The sequence below is a fragment of the Hippopotamus amphibius genome, chromosome 6, assembly GCF_030028045.1.
Source record: "Hippopotamus amphibius kiboko isolate mHipAmp2 chromosome 6, mHipAmp2.hap2, whole genome shotgun sequence".
Classification (NCBI taxonomy): Eukaryota; Metazoa; Chordata; class Mammalia; order Artiodactyla; family Hippopotamidae; genus Hippopotamus; species Hippopotamus amphibius.
Genome location: NC_080191.1, coordinates 23742453 through 23759509, shown reverse-complemented (window position 1 = coordinate 23759509; position 17057 = coordinate 23742453). Strand labels below are relative to the sequence as shown.

At 39.9% G+C, this 17057-nt stretch overlaps 1 protein-coding gene across 3 annotated transcripts in view; it reads left to right on the top strand.

The window, feature by feature from the left end:
- Positions 1-17057, top strand: part of HS3ST5 (heparan sulfate-glucosamine 3-sulfotransferase 5) — a 163527-nt gene that overhangs the window by 90052 nt on the left and 56418 nt on the right. Inside the window, exon 1 of one of the 3 annotated variants that reach the window (XM_057739480.1) lies at positions 9052-9106. The exons of the other annotated variants lie outside the window; for them this stretch is intronic. The gene's annotated coding sequence lies outside the window, so the exon portion shown is untranslated. Of the gene's footprint in view, positions 1-9051; positions 9107-17057 lie in introns of those variants that run through there. 3 annotated transcript variants of the gene reach the window in all.

Here is a 17057-nt window from a genome sequence, read left to right as displayed (position 1 = left end):
CCATAAATTCCTTGAATTGTATTCTCAAGTGAGTCAGTGCCAAAACCATAAAATAAGGGCAGCACATCACAGTAGCCACCAAACAAGCAAACTGGCTCCTTCAGGAGAAGCTGAAGGATTTCAAGGTAACGCCCAGTTCAGTTCATCATAACAATGCATGTGAGCTTCTGTGTAGGAGGTGCTATGAGAGATACGAGGAGGATACAGTTCAGTTCCTGTCCTTAGAGAGGTATAGCCTAATGAGCTAGACAGACAGCTCCTCTAACAGTCATAATGCAGGGCAGGATTCATTCATTCCTTCATTCATTCAACCAATATGCATCTAGTACCTTCTATGTATCAGTCTCTATTCTAGATGCTGGAAATAAAGCAAAGAACAGATATCTGCCTTCATGGTATAAAGAGTGATATAGAGAAAGACAAAGCAGAGAAGGGGATACAGCATTAGCTCCAGTGATAAGTAAGGGGTCCAGGGGAGTCTTCACAGAGAAGGTTGCATTGGAATAAAGACGTGAAGAAGGTAAAGGAGTAAATCATTGGAAGATCTGGGGAAGATCATTCTAGGCAGGGGGGAGCCGGGCAAAGGAAAGAGTCTGTGAGGAAGGTAGACGTGCGTAGCGCTCAGCACGAGCAAGGAGCAGTGGGAGAAGGTGGGAGCAGGTGGGGCTGCTGGCACCTGCGCGTCGGAGCCAGCCCAGGTTCTCTGGATTATTGGTGTTCGTTACCTCACTGACAGCACCCTGCCACTTCTTTCTGCCCTGAGCATCCTATCCACTGCTGTGTTTTTCCCTGCCTGGGAAGTGCTGTGGTTATCCTGTCCCTGACTCTGGGGCACAGTCCCTCCCTCCAACTCACTCCTCTCTTTTCTTACCTGGTTTAACATTTCTGACATCTAAAATAAAGTTTTTTCAAAATGAAATGAATGAACAGGTTTTCTCTCAGGTTAGCGTCTGAGTCACTGTCTAATCTCAAATCTGTAGTCCTGTGAATGATGGAAGGAACAGGAGAGATGTAGGGATGTTGGCAGCCCTGTGTAGGAGGAACACGGGAGAAGTTTCCACAGGGGCTCTGGAGAAAGAGCTCATGGCTCCCTCCTGGTCTTTACCTCTTGGACCGTTTGGGTCTTATCTCTCACGCCCCTTCCACCCCGTTTTCCCAGCATGGCCGTCACTTATACAGGAAACTGGTCTGCAACTGAGTTCACACATGGACGTGATCCCTTCTGCATGGGGCTTCTGACCTTTCTCATCCCGTGCAGCCCTTGTATCTTTGGTCCCTTTGCATCTGGATGGTTTACCTGGAGAGGAAGCACAGATGTCAGAGTAGTAGACAATGACTGTGATGTAGGTTTAAAGGGAACCTGAATGGGCATAAAAATTTGGGATACTGGAGGGAAAGCAAAATTGACAGAGAACAGGGAGAAAGGGAAACGTGTACAGGGCATATGTAAAGAGACATACCCCAAGCCCCGCGTAGAAGCAGTGGCTTCCCTGGCTGCCCATCAGAATCACCTGAGGAGATTTCAAAACCTAATGCTCAGTCCGCAGTTAAATGAGAACCTCTGGGGTGAAGCCCAGGCTGGTGTTTCCTTGCCGGCTTTCCTGTGCCGCCAGGGCCAAGGGCCACTGAGCTACAATCAGAGCCGCAGCAGAGGCCTCCTTCTCTGCAGATCCTGCCTTCTGTGCGGCTGCAGGACTCTGCCTGCCTGGGAAGGACTCCTTCCTGGGCCTCCCTCCCGCTTCGGGGCCTCCCAAACTGGGCTCCAGCCAGAGGCCCTGTACTGAGAGGGAAAGAGACAGCTAAGTGATACAGTGTTTGAATCAGACCCTTGGGTCAGACCTTGGATCCAAGCCAGCAGTGTACCCTTGGGCAAGATACTTAACCTCTCTCGGCCTTGGTTCCTTTACTGGTAAACAGATGATAGTAAGAACACCCACTTCCTGAGGCTGTGATGATTCCACGAAGTCTAAGTGTAAATTTCCTCACGTCGTGCCCGGCACGCAGTAGATGGCTGCTATTCGCCGTCCACAGTGCGTGTCGCCCCAGCATGTGCAAGTCTCTGCCCAGCCCCCCGCTTCAAGGTTTGACAGTTTCTTGAATCACTGCATCTTCAACCTGGAGTTGTTTTTAATTTCTCTCTTCTTCTCTCTTCTCTCTTCTCCATGGTGTCTCTCACATCCCCGTCTTGTTCCCTCTGCCTGGCCTGACTCTGTCTGTCCTTCCTTCAGCCTTCATGATTCCTTTGCATCCTTGAAACTCATCTCATGATCAATCCCCTGGAACGCTCCCTGAACATCCCCTCACCCCGTGCCAAGCAGAGTCACTTCCTCCGTGCCACTGAAACGCCCTGTACTCTCTCTAACTCTGCATTTATCACAGTGTGTTGTAGCTATCTATGGACATACTAGAACTGAGCTCCTCAAAGTACTTTATCTTGTATCTTTGGTGCTTAAATAGTGTCCAGTATACCACAAACACTCAATAAATGTTGACTGAACTAAATGCGCTAAAATGTCTTTTCTGATGGCCTCTTAAGATATCCACTCCCCTCTTCTAGCCTGAAATTTCTACCATTGAAATCATTTTCTTGGGTTAAATAAGAAAAACACCACCACATAGACAGAAACCTAGTTAAAATGTACCTGTGGTTATACACACACATACACACACACAGACACACACACACGGATACACAATAGTACAGAGGAGCAAGGACCAACCTCTGCAGACAGCCTCATCCCCTGCCTTTGCCTCAGTGCCCTCAGATGAACAGTGGAGTCGTGGGTTGAGGAAGCTCTCAGGTTCCCTCCACCTCTAGAGCCCCAAGGGTCTAGGCTCAGAGCGTGGGGAGGTTCAGAGACGCTGACTCTGAAGGAGAAAGATGGAGGAATGGACAGGGTAGTGGAGAGCAGACCCAGCACCACACCCTGATGGACAGAAGACAGATGGGAAATGATGCAATCTCTGTGGGAAGAATAATCCAGAAGCGGCAGGTCTAGATGCAGGGCCTAGAGGAACTACAGAAGGGGTAAGAAAAGGGGGTACCTAGGAAGAGGAGGAGGCCCACTAGGGAGCAAGCACAATGAAAGGGCTCGGAGGGGAGAGAGAAAATTGGAGGGTTGGTTGGAGATTCGGTTGACAAAGATGTAATGTGGATAAAGAGAACAGTGAAAATATCACATAAGGCACAGTCTCCCTAGCTGTGAAAATCTCCCAGAAGAAAGTAAAACATCAAATTCTCCAAAATCAGTGTGGCCTGAAAGGGAGCCTTGGCCTCAGGTGGTGAATGGGACAAAGGCCCAAAGGTCTAGCAGTTAGCCCATCTTTCAGTACTACCACACCCAGCCTTTGTTCACAGTAGGCACACATTTGGTGCAGGCCCTATTTAATATTTACTGTGCCTGAAACTATTTACAAGTCAGCCTTTTCTCCACGGACCTAGCCAAAAATCTTGTTTAAATCAGGCCAGGCCATCTCCATTGCTTCAGGCCATGGAAACTGCTCTGTTTCCTGTTGCTCTCATATTTTAGGTAGACAGCACGTAAAATGCTCTGTTTGTGACCACGAACACATTCTTGGAAAATGCCTGCCCTGCTGATATTTGGCTGAATTTTGAATAACTGTCTTTCTAACTACTCTGGCTAGCCGGCTGCTTAGAGAGCAAGAGGGTGATCTTTATTCATTTCCTGCGTTTATATGGCATAACAAGATACGGCAAATTTAACAGTAAACACAGTGTGTAAATTGGTATCAAAAATTGATATGTTGGGTGTATGAAAACAAAATCACATTTGGCAATAAATTTTAATTCATTGTAGGAGTAAGTGATAAAATGAAGAGTATTTTTGCGAAGTTTTACTGGGAATTCATAAAATCATGCAAATGTACTGGTTACAAATCGACTGTCCATACCATACTATGCACATCATGGTCATGGCATGGTCCTTATTTTCTCTTTTAACAATCACTAACAGACTGGTGTTTGAGAACCTTTACCCTGAAATATAAGCTATGAGAATATTGAGAAAAGTGAATCATTAGTATGCAAAAGGAAATTTAAAATGTAGGGTGCAAATAAGATAAAGAAGCAAAATACTTATAAAATAAAACATAGAAAAATTAAGATGAGCGGTAAAGCCCACTACATGGTAAGGGGAGAGGAATTTCCAGATGGAAGCCACACCACAGTCACACCCTTGGCATTGGTGAAAGGGCACACTGGAATATTGAATACCCACAGAATTAAGGCCAGAGCTGACGGTGAACACTGTAGGGAATTGTATTAGTCAGAAAGAGAAATATAGAAGGAAAAATGGCAAAAAGTAATTTTGCAGAAGTGAGATTCGTGGATTTTGCTTATATATGAAATTTCACTTAAACTGGATTTCACTCACACACATAATTCATAGATACATACATATGTATATATATGAAAAGAAACTAAATTGATACAGATTTTTGTAGCTATACAACAAATCTTAAAATAGAATATTCAAGTCTAAAATGTCAGCTTCCTGAAAAACTTTTTTTAAAAATCTTTAAATTTCAAATTATCCATCCCCACCTAGTTTCTAATCATTATATAAAAACTGTGGTCCCTAAGAACATTTTCCCTCCATACAACAAAGCCTTCTTCTTTTTTTTTTTTTTTTTCACAACATACTCTTTTAAAACACATCTTTTAAGAGCTGGTATTTTATGTATTTTTATACTTGAAAAATTATTGTCAAAGGAGGGAGAATACTTTACATTTTTTTACTTCCTAAATGTATAGGGAAAGTGGCTAACTTTTTTAAAATTTACTTTTGCAACATTTTAAGAACAAAACTTATATTTGTTTGTTTCCTATTTCAGGAATTCTCTCCTCAAATATGATCTACTTAAATTGCCATTACCTCCTTCTTCTTCTCTTTGATAATCTGTGTAGTAGATACTTTGCATTAGATTGCTCCTGAAATGTATGACAATTGGAACATTAAAGTGGTTTCCACCCCATTTCCAAAATTATGCATGAAACTTTGACGCATCTGTGAAGCCATGCATTCTATGGTGACACCAGCTCAATTTTTTCTGTGAAACATTTGTGTCCTGAGGTAGATTTTTCTATAGGTTAGCAATTACACAGGTAATTTTAGAAGCACATTTGGAAAATGTGGTCATAATGTAAAATAAGTTCTTCATTTATTGTGAAATGCTTTTAATAGTGACTAAAAGTTACTTTCCTCTCTCGCTGCATAAAAATAACACAGTGCTGTCCAGTAGAATGCTTTAGATGATGAAAATCGATAAATGTGATATGGGACTACTAGTCCCATTGAGGACTTGAAATGTCCTTAGTTCATCTGAGGAACTGAATTCTTAATTTTTAAGTGATCTTGATCATTTTATTTTACATAATTTTATTGACATATAGTTTATTTACAGTATTATATTAATTTCAGGTGTACAACATAGTAATTCAATATTTTTATAGATTATATTTTAAAGTTATTACAAAATAATGGCTATATCTTCCTGTGCTGTACAATATATCCTTGTTATTTATTTCATACATAGTAGTTTGTATCTCTCGTATGATCCACCAATATATATATGCGGGGTATATATCCAAAGAAAACTAAAACACTTATTTAAAAAGAAAAGATGCATGCACCCCAGTGTTTGTAACAGTACTATTTACAATAGCCAAGATATGGAAGCAATGTAAGTGTCCATCAAAGATGAATGGGTAAAGAAGATGTGGTACATATATACAATGGAATATTACTCAGCCATATAAAAGAATGAAATTCTGCTATTTGTGACAATGTGAGTGGACCTAGGGACTATTATGCTTAGTAAAGTAAGTCAGAGAAAGACAAATACTCTTTGTTATCAGTTATATATGGAATCTAAAAAATAAAACAAATGAATGTATATAACAAAACAGAAACAGACACAGATAGAGAACAAACTAGTGGTTAGCAGCGGGGAGAGGGAAGGAGGGAGGAGCAAGATACAGGTCGGGGGCTAAAAGATTGTGATTATTTTAAATTTAAATAGCCATATATGACTAGTCATATGTGACTAGTGACTACTGTATTGGATGGCACAGAACAAACAGGTGTGGGTTATTTCATTGCCTGTATACCTTGTTCCATTGAGACCAAACCTGTGTGCACCTCAACTTTCTCATTAGCAGAATGAGAGTGTTGACTATGAGATTTCTAAATGTTCTTTGCAGCTCAAACTTGTCTGACTCTCCTCTCTGTCTCAAAATATCACACTCTTTACACCCAGCTTTAATTCTACAGCAGCCTAAACACCAAATCTAATACTGTGAGCCTTTAGTAGCCTCAGTGAAAATAACCCTAGACACTTGTTTCATACAAAATCTTTGATAGTCAATCAATGTTATCACAACCACAGATCACAGAAAATACTTTTTTCCTGAAACTGCCTTCCTACGGTTGCAATTACATCAAAAGCCAGCATTGGCAAAAGATCCTCCTGTGAGGCTCACCTGTCTCTTCCTTGTCCCTCCCCTCCCCACCAGAGACCTCTTTTTCAGTGACACCACTGATCTCTACAATAGCAATTAGAACACTTCTCGTGTTAGGGGGGTCCCTCCCTCTGCTAGATGTTAAGACTCTTGTTGCGGGGGGCTTGTTGCCATTGTCTGCATCCCCAGCTCCTGGAGGGCTGCCTTGCCAATAATGAGACCGATATACCAACAATGACTGTTTACATTTACCGAGAGCTTGCTATAACCAGACGTTGTGCTAAGGGATTTATGTTCTCATTTGCTCTCACAAAATCTATGCGCTAAATACTATTACAATCTCACTTTAACAAATGTATGACGAACGGACAAAGAATCAAACCAGAAACTTGGCTTTTCTTTTTCCTGGAGTTGGCCTTGCTCATTAGAGACAAGAAGAAGTTCTCGGCAGCCTTTTCCACAATGACAAGGCCTTAGTCACGTTATGTTCTTCTTCACTGTAGAACATAACGTGACTAATATTTGTAGCAACCAAGGGCTTACAGATCAATGCTCGGGAGCTATGAAGAGCCCAGATCTGCTCACTGACATTCATTCACATTGGACTGGAGCTAATTGCTTACTCTATTTTCCTGTACTTTTTACTCTCAGCAGTTGTGTTAATCACTCCAGGGTGCTGCTAAAGTCTTGGTTTGGTACTCTCAGTTAAATTGTACCATAAAAATTCAAGTTGTGATCTACAGGTTTGTTTCTTGTGAATTTTTAATCTCCTAGCAATCTAGTATGTTGCCTATGGAGCAGTTTTTATTTTTTCATGAAAATCTGTATTCAGGGCATAGGCATAATTGCCTTCTCTTTAAGGTCCCCCTACTGGAGTGTAAGCTCCGCAAAGGCAGGGATCTGGTCTGACTTGTTCATCTCTACATGTATCTGCAGTCCTTTAAATAGTGCCTGACATATTCTAAGCATGTGATCACCATTTGCTGGGTAAGTGATGACCAAAATTCAGAGTACTCGTATGGTTGCACTATGTTCCTCTATCCCATGTTGGAGGGGAGAGGGGTTACAATTTTGCCCCCTTTTAAAAATATTTTACCATATATAAAAAATACCAAGCATGGAATAGAAGGCATGCACACAGAATCTGATGCGTTTAAGAATTCTTAAAATGTTATTTAGCTATATTAGGATGTTACTGAAGAATATTTCCAATGCTCAACCAGGGTGGGGGGGGCATGTATGAGAATCATCTAGAAGAGCTTTTCAAAACTACATAGGCTCAAATACAACAAACTGGTGGATATGACAAAAAAGAAGCAGACTTGCAGATATAGAGAACAAAGTATAGTGGTTACCAGTGGGGAGAGGGGAGGAGGGAGGGGCAAGATAGGAGGAGGGGCTTAAGAGGTACAAACTACTATGTATACAATAAGCTATGCGGATACATTGTACAACACAGGGAATATAGGCAATATTTTATAACTATAAATGGATATAACCTTTAAAAATTGTGAATCACTATTATGTATACCTGTTACATATAATATTGTACATCAACTATACTTCAATAAACAAACAAACAAAACACTATGTAGGCTCAGGTATTACCCCTAGAGATTTTGTTTGATTCAGTGAGTCCAGGGTGGCGTCTAAGAATCTGTTTTCTCACAGAGAATCCTAGGTAATCTTTTGTCTTTTTAAATCACATTTATGGGTGTATTGGTCAGAGTTCTCTAGAGAAACAGAGCCAATAGGAGGTAGGTGTATCTAGAGAGAGAAATTTATTTTAAGGAATTGGCTCACACCATTGTGGGGGTTTGCAAGTGTTACGTCTGCAGAGCAGGCTGGAAATTCCAGCAAGAATAGATGTTGCCGTAGTGAGTCAAAAGGCAGTCTGGAGGCAGAATTCCTTCCTCTTCTAGGAACTTCATTCTTTTGTCTTCAAGCCTTCAGCTGATTGCATGAGGCCCACCCACATTACTGGGTAATTTGCTTTACTCAGAGTCTACTGATTTGAATGTTAATCACATCTAAAATAATAGCTTCACAACATCATCTGGACTGGTGTTTGAACAAATAACCATGTACCATAGCCAAGTTGACACATAAAATTAACCACAATGAAGTACAACTTACATACAATAAAATAAAATGAGCCTACATTAAGTATACAGGTAGATGAGTTTTAAAAATGCATATTTTCAGTATCTACTACCTCACTGAGGATAAAGCACATTTCCTCCACCCCAGAAAGCTGTCTCCTTTGCCTTTACAACCATTGGTCTGTTTTTATCGCTATGGATCAGGTTTCTCTATTCTAGAATTTTCCATAAATTGAGTCATATCATATGCACAATCTGTGCCTGGCTTCTTTTTGTTTTATACCATGGTAAAATACACATGACATAAAATTTCCCATTTTCACTACTTTTAAGTGTACAGTTCTGTGGCATTAAATACATTCACACTGTTGTGCAACCATCACCACCATCCATCTCCTGAACTTTCTCATCTTTCCCAACTAAAACTCTGTACCCATTAAATGCTACCTCCTCATTCTCCCCTCTCCCAGGTTCCTGGAGGCCACCATTCTACTTTCTGTCTCTATAAATTCAAGTACCTCATGTAAGTGGAATCCTATGTTTGTCATTGTGTGACTGGCTTATTTGACTTAGCATAATGTCCTCTAGGTTCTGCCGTGTTGTAGCATGTGTCAGACTATCCTTCCCTTTTACGACTGAGTGGTATTTTATTGTATGTATATATCACAGTTTGTTATCCGTTCATCTGCCTGTGTACACTTGTGTGCCTGGCTTTTTTCACTTAGCATAATGCTTTGAGAATCAGAATTTAGTTGCTTATAACTGTAGTTGTTTCCCCAAGTAATTTTGATGGTTCTCAAACTCTGCTAACCAAACAAATGCTAGAATCAACTTTCCTTCTTTCCTTCCTTTCTACATTCCTTTCTTCCTTCCTTCCCTCCTCCCTTCCTTCCTTCCTTCTTTCCTTTCTTTCTCTGGTTTATCATTAGCCAGTCAGATTATTATGTGTCTCTCAGTGGTAAGACATTTCTGTCACTCTTAGGGCATGTTCCTTGCCAAGGACAAGGAATGGACTGTGGCGATAATTTACAGTTGTGTAACATTGACCATTGACAGCACTTATGTTCATGGCTTGTGTCGTGTAGTCCTCTTAATAACCCTGTGATTTATTATTATCCCTACCTTACCAAAGAGAAAGCCTGAACCATGAAGAATTAAGTAGTGATGTGCCCAAGGTCACACAGGTGGCAAGTGACAGAACTGTCATTTGAACTCAATTCTTCTGACTCGGGTTCAGTGCTCACAGCCGCCTGTTTATTTGAAGGGCACAAGGAAGGCTCCCATGACAAAAATTAACTTACCCACCAGCCTACCAGGGTGCCTGAAATTCCTGAAGTAAATTGACATCTTTGATTCCTGAGAGTTCTTCAGTTCTCCAGAAATCCCTTTTTTTTTTCAAGCTCTTTATTGGGGTATAATTGCTTTACACTGTTGTGCCAGTTTCTGCTGTACACCAAAGTGAATCAGCTGTATTTATACATACATCCCCATATCCCCTCCTTCCTACGACTCCCTCCCACCCTCCCTATCCCTTCCCTCTAAGGCATCACCCATCATCGAGTTGATCTCCCTGTGTTACGCAGCAGCTCCCCACTAGCTGTCTATTGTACATTTGGTAGTGTGTATATATGTCAGTGCTACTCTCTCACTTCGTCCCAGTTTCCTCTTCGCCCCCCCACCCCATGTCCTCAAGTCCGTTCTCTATATCTGCCTCTTTATTCTTGCCCTGTCACTTGGTACATCAGTACCATTTTTTTAGTAGAAATCCCTTTTAAAATGAAATGCCCAAGGGATGAGTTGCATTTCAATGTTCACCCAATAGAAATCAGTTCATAATAATAAAAACTGCCATTTACTTAACCTGTACCCCATCCCTGACTCTGTGCTAGTCTTCTGTATTCAGCAGATACCTCACTGAATTCTCACAATAATCCTGGGAGGTGGATATTGTCATCCTCATATGACAGATGAATAAATGGGGCCCAGAATGCTTAAGTGACTTGCCCAAATTTACACAGCAAGTAACTGGAGAAAACTTTTTTTAATCCCAAATCTGCCTAGCTGTACAGAAGTGCTTTTAATCACTATAGTATACTGCCCCTTACAGGACCTTCTTCTAATAAGACACTGAACGGGGTGGGGGGATGAGAAATAGGAACCCACCCAATGCAAGTGGCTGGAAAAAGGAGTGAAATTGAACTTTTTTTTTTTTAATTTTTTGGGGGGTACCCCAAGTTCAATCATCTGTTTTTATACACACATCCCCGTATTCCCTCCCTCCCTCGACTCCCCCCCACCCTCCCCGTCCCAGTCCTCTAAGGCATCATCCATCCTCGAGTTTTTACATAAGTTTACCTGGGACTGACCTGAATTGCTACTTATGAATAATTTGCTATGAAAAACTTATGAAGGCTCCCTTTTTTATTTTCTTCGTACTCTTTTTTTTTTAAAGTCTCCCTCTACACTAAATTCTTTGCTTGTGCAGAATGTGTGTTTGGCAGTTTTTCCTTGGTGTATCCAGGGAGTGTTTTTGAAATGTTGTTTATTACTGAGTGCCCTAAGGAACTGATGATATTAATCGTGGTGAAGAAAGAACAAGAATATAAGATTCAAGCTGTTCTTTGATTAAAGCTTCTTAGATAGAATTTTACCTCAGAGCTTTGTTGTTTTAATGGCCTCCTATAGGTATTTTTCTGAGAGGTCTCTGAGGACTTTGCTTGCTAGTTCCTTGTAGCAGTGCCTGTCAGCTTCCATGCTGCATGTTTTTACTTCAAAAGAAAGCTGGGAAAAAAAAAAAGAAAGCTGGGTAATTTGCCTATTTCTGCATTTTAGAGCGAGTCAAACAATGCCAAGTAGGCTATCATGTGTTGACAAGGAGTCAGCAGGAAAGGCCCGTCAGGTAATCATCACGGTGATATATTTGAGGCTGTGCAGTCGTTTCAGCCTTGCGTCCACTAAGCACTCTCTCTGCGCGGTGGGAATCGATTCATCAGGAGGAGTTCAATTTAGGGTCCCGCTTATGCCATTTATTGTGTTAGTGCGTTAAAAAGGAACATGTGGTATAAGGCTCCGTTATTGGGATAAAATTCTACCTAATTATCAATTTCTTGAGAATCGCCTTTGAGGTAGATGACGCCAGAAAGAGAGCACCTTTTGATCCTGCTAAATATTTAACCACTTTCATGAAATGATAGAAAACTGGTTTTCTAGAATTCAATGATGCTCTTTTGCTGAAGCAAAATCGTTTTGTATGTTTAAAACTATTTTTGATATATTACCCTAAATTTTACAGCTAATTTTCTCAGAATACTGAAATATTTTTAAATGACCTTTAGAATTCACCTTTAAAATTGTATGCATTAGGGCTTCCTAGGTGGCGCAGTGGTTAAGAATCTGCCTGCCAATGCAGGGGACACAGGTTCGATCTCTGCTCCAGGAAGATCCCACATGCCACAGAGCAACTAAGCCCGTGTGCCAAAAAACAAACAAACAAAAAATAAACTAAAATTGTATGCGTTAGGAAGGGAATTTCTATTAAAGACATAAAGTTTCCAAATTATATGTAATGTTCTCAGTTGAGGGGGACCTGTTAGATTGCTCTTGATATGTGATGCTAGAAAAGCTAAAATACTAATTCTTTCTGAATATATTTCAACTTCAGCAGTGTTTTGTATTTTTAAAAGGAAAATAAAATCATTTAACTTATTGACCTTATTACATTTTACATATTTCGGTAGAATATCACATCTTCCAGAGAAAAATCAATTACATTTTGTTTACTTTCCCCAGACTGAGTTTAGTGCGAATCTAAGATACATAAACTTATATGCTAGCTGCAAGAAATTTCTAGCAAAAGAGGCTACCCCAGCAAATTGCTTATTGCCACACAGCTAGAATCACCCCATAGACCACACTTTGAAATATTACACCTTACTTGCTTGTTTTATAGGACATTTTCCTTACTACCATCAAGCAATTTGCTGGAGAAAAATATGCCAAATGACCCAAAACAATGTAAATCTGAAAATCAATAGTTGACTGTTAGTAATATGGTCCCTTTATCTTCTGAAAGAGGAAACGCATTTCAATTCCATTGTCTCATATGTACCAAGAAAGAAGGATACTAAAGTTAAATCCTTTGTGTTTTTCTTTCCCCACTATCAGGGTTTATTTTTCATCAGTTAGTACCACTAGATTTAAAAAAGGGAAGGGGGAGCTGATTTTGAATAGATCTGGTTACCAAACAACTGAGCCACAGTAGTGGAAAAATATATGCTGGAACATTTTCAAAACTTATTTAGCTAAATCTAAATATCAGTCGGAGATATGAAAAAAACCCACACCTTCTTTCAGTCTCGTATGTGTGTGGGCACAGGGAGAGGCTATGGTTAGTGACGCGCTTGTAGAATAAGAACTATAGACTGAGATAAATGGAAGAAATTGATGACTCAATGCCAGAGCTTTTGGCCTGGCCCAACCTGCATCCTTGGTGTCCCCTGCACTCCTGGGTTTCTTCTTCCCTCTGTTTGGAGGCAGTTCTCAGCTGTGCTGGGTCTCTGGAGCTGGGACTGTCAGGGATGGTCAGCCCTTAGAGCACTGTCAAGAAGGACAGAGTCTAAAGTATTAGGTCCTAAGTGACAAAGTCAATCACAGAAAGAGCTAGACGAAAAAGCAGGGACAGCAATTGGAAAACTCAAAGCTAGGAAGTTCAGAGAGCCTTCCAGAGGCAACTTGAAGCCAGGGGAGGAAGCTTTTTCTGGCAGGTTCCCTCTTGGTGAATGAGAGATCCTAAGGGCACAGCCAGCTTTGACCTCCACCTTAAAGAGTGGACATGGTGGTGACCACAGTAAAGATAAGAAGGGAGGTAGCTGCTATCCTTACATAATGCTTGAGAAAAGAAATCTGGAGAGAAGTAACAAATTCTCCCTGGTGCATCCTAGCAAGTTCACTGGGTTCTAAAATCTTGGGGGGAGAGAAAACATTTTGGGGGCATCAAATATCAACAAATGCAAAGAGCTGTTAAACTTCCATAAGAACATTTTATATTTGGCAGTAAATGTGTTCCTTACAAATTACACGTGAGCAAGGATCCATAACCAAAGAAAGGCCCTTTCTTTGGAGAAAACCAGGGCTGGACTTCTGAGCTGAGTGTGAAGAGGGTCGAAGCTATGCATTAGCATGCAAATGGTATAATGTATCTGTATGCTTGTGGTAAAATGTTAACTGTGATCAAAAATTGATTTAGCTGCAGAGGAGAACTTGTGCTAGTTAGAAACAAAAAATAGACCTTGACAGAAATAGAGACATAGATGTAGAGAACAAACATATGGACACCAAGTGGGGAAAGCAGGGAGGGTTGGGGAGGAAATGAATTGGGAGATTGGGATACCAGATTGTACACTCTAAATATATGCAGTTTATTGTAAAAAATAAAATAAAAATAAAAATAAATAGACCTTGAATGTCAGGCTAAAATTTTGAATCTGATAATTGGACAGCTATTAATTAATTTTTATTTTCCTTTTCTTGACACTTTTTGAAAAATTTTTCTCTTGGGTATAGACCTGTCTGTTCACTTTTTTTAGAGAAACTTTTAATTGCTTTTGGTTATTCAAACTCTGCCACGAAGGAACCTCAAGCCATTTAACCTTGGCTCAGTTTTCTCATCTCTACCATGAAAGTCTTGGGCTAGAATATTTCTGAGATCTCTTTCAATTTGCAATTGTGAGTCTGGGCAGTATTAAAAAATAAAGAAATGCTATACATATCCACTTGACACTGAAATAGGAAAAAGTTGTTTTCACTTGCTTAATGACTCAATTTCTAAAATTAGATATCTGCACGTTGAGAGTTCAGTGAATCAAATGTTACAATCTTGTGTAAATGATGATAATATTATGACCCATGAGTCATCCCTGTTTCTTTGCTTCTGTGCTCCATTCTTTACTGTTCAACATGCACTCCTCCAAAAGTGAAAAGTGTGTAGTTGGTGCAGGCCCAGCTGATTTTATGTATGGTAATATATTTGTAAGACATGTTAATAGAAGTGTAGTGTAAATATTCTAGGTAATTTTTTTTATTCCAAGCTTATGTTAACAAGGATTATCATCAGTTTAAAAAGGAAAACCACAGCAATAAAGCATATAGAACTAAAAATATTAGAAATATCTAATTCCACAGTCATTTCATACTAAACATAATCTACCATCCTATTGAAAATGAACTTCAGAGAGTTTTCCAACTGGATGCTATAAAAACATGCTTTCTCTCTCGCTCTCTCTCCTCAGAATTTTTGTGAGCCATAGACCCACTTTATAAAGGTGGAAATTTTGTTATTCACAGCTATATCCCCAGGCCCAGACAACCTTCCAAAAAGTAGAGGCTCACTAAAACGTGTGATGGATGACCGAATGTTTATGTGAAATGGTGAAATGTTTAAGCACAACCCCAAGGGCCAGCCTTGGAGAATGGCATGGATCCCGCTAAGGTGACTCCTGAGGGCTAGAGACAATCAAGGCATGACTCTAAGGGCTGGTCAGACATTCTGGAAACTGTCAGTAAAAGCAAGGCTAGCTAAGCAGAGTGGCCGAGGAGCCCTGCTGGACCTTTCTTTCAGCATTGGACAAACTGGGCTCATCCGCAGGGACAGGGGCTGCTGTCTGGACTGCGCCGGGGGAGAACTCGAGTCTCATGAAGAAGGGAAGCCAGGATGCAGAGAGCAGCAAGCCCTGGCATCTAGCCCCCAGGCTGGGCCCGGGAAGGAACCCCAGTGGGTAGAAGGTACGATAAACTGTCAGAGCTAAGACCTAATGCTAGCTAACTTCCTAGTCACCACCGTCAAAATGTTATTTTTTAACATTTGCTAAAAATAAACAAATGTACAGATAAATAATAACAACTTTTAAAAAATAAACTTTCGGTTTCTTTCCAAAGACCGTGGCAAATAGCTTTAAGAAATGATACTAAATATTGGAGATAACCTAAATATTCAAATACAGTGCTAGGTTTAAAAAACCAAAGTGGGTTAACCATGCACTAACACTATACAGCGATGTAAAATTATTTGTAAATATTCTTTAACATTTTGGCATATTATTAAGTGAAAAAATAAGGTAATAAATAACTAGGATTGCATTTTTATAGAAAGAAAATTTAGTTTATTTACAAAAAAAATGATTTAGAAAGATACAAGCCAAGATGTTACCAATTGTTTCATAATTGGATTACATTTTTTTTTCTTACCTGGAACTCTTAATTTTTCTGTAGTGAACATGTATTACTTTTTAAATAAATATAAGGCAACAAAAATGTAAAAGAATTAAAAGTAAATTGTTCGTTGATGCACAGGTTACAGAAAGGCATTTGAGTGGGATGTCTCATGTCTTTATAAGTCCCTAGAAATGGGCTGCCGCTCTGTGGTATGTCTGTGTTCGCTGGGGTGAGCGTTACCACAGAAACCTCCAGCACCAAGCTTTCCATTTCTGTTGTAGCTAAAAACCTTAGAACACCGTTATGTGATACATACACTGTGGGTCAGAGCAGTAATACAAAAATAATAAGAGTAGTTTTGCTTCAAGAAATCCAACTTAATTTAAAGTGACTGAATTCCAATCTATAAGCCTGAGGTACCTTAGAGAAGTTTGAACGCTTTTTGTTTCCTTTCAAATCTACATTAATATTTGGCTCAAAACTCGTAGGGAAGCAATTCAGCACCAAAGGTACAGTTTTTCTTCCAGAATGCTAAAATCAGTTTAGCTGTTTGGCTTATAGTAAAATGGTGAGCTGTAATCTCAGATGCCAAATTTTCCTCCAATTATAGGTATACATTACTGGGACTTCTGAAAAAAAAAAATGTGAGAAACTTCCCTGTTTAATTCTTGGAATTCAAGCCCTGAAGAAAAAGAACTAAATGCTCCTAAAAGAAGAAAGTTTCTACCCTCAGCTATAAATGTATAAAACCAGCTTGATCATTGCTTATCTTTTTAGGGAAGATTTTGTTATTTTATCTAAGAGTATCCCTTTTCCTGTGTTAAATATGATTTCTAGACTCTTTCCTGAAAAGCAACTTAATATTTTGCATGTGACTTACTAGAAAGATTCTTAAAATATGGATTATAAATCATTAATGTCCTATCAGTTTCTAAAATCATCTTCCAGTCAAACTAAAAAAACAAAAAAAAAAAAAGGAAAGAAAGAAAAAAGACTAAAATGTAATCACATAAAAAGCTAGTTTTTACCCTGTGGAATGAATCCATTGTGTTTTTAAAGCACCGGCACACACACACACACACACACACACACACACACACACACACACACACACACACACACACACGAACTTCCCTGGTGGCACAGTGGTTAAGAATCTGCCTGCCAATGCATGGGACATGGGTTCGAGCCCTGGTCCAGGAAGATACCACATGCCGCAGAGCAACAAAGCCAGAGTCGGTGCACCACAACTACTGAGCCTGTGC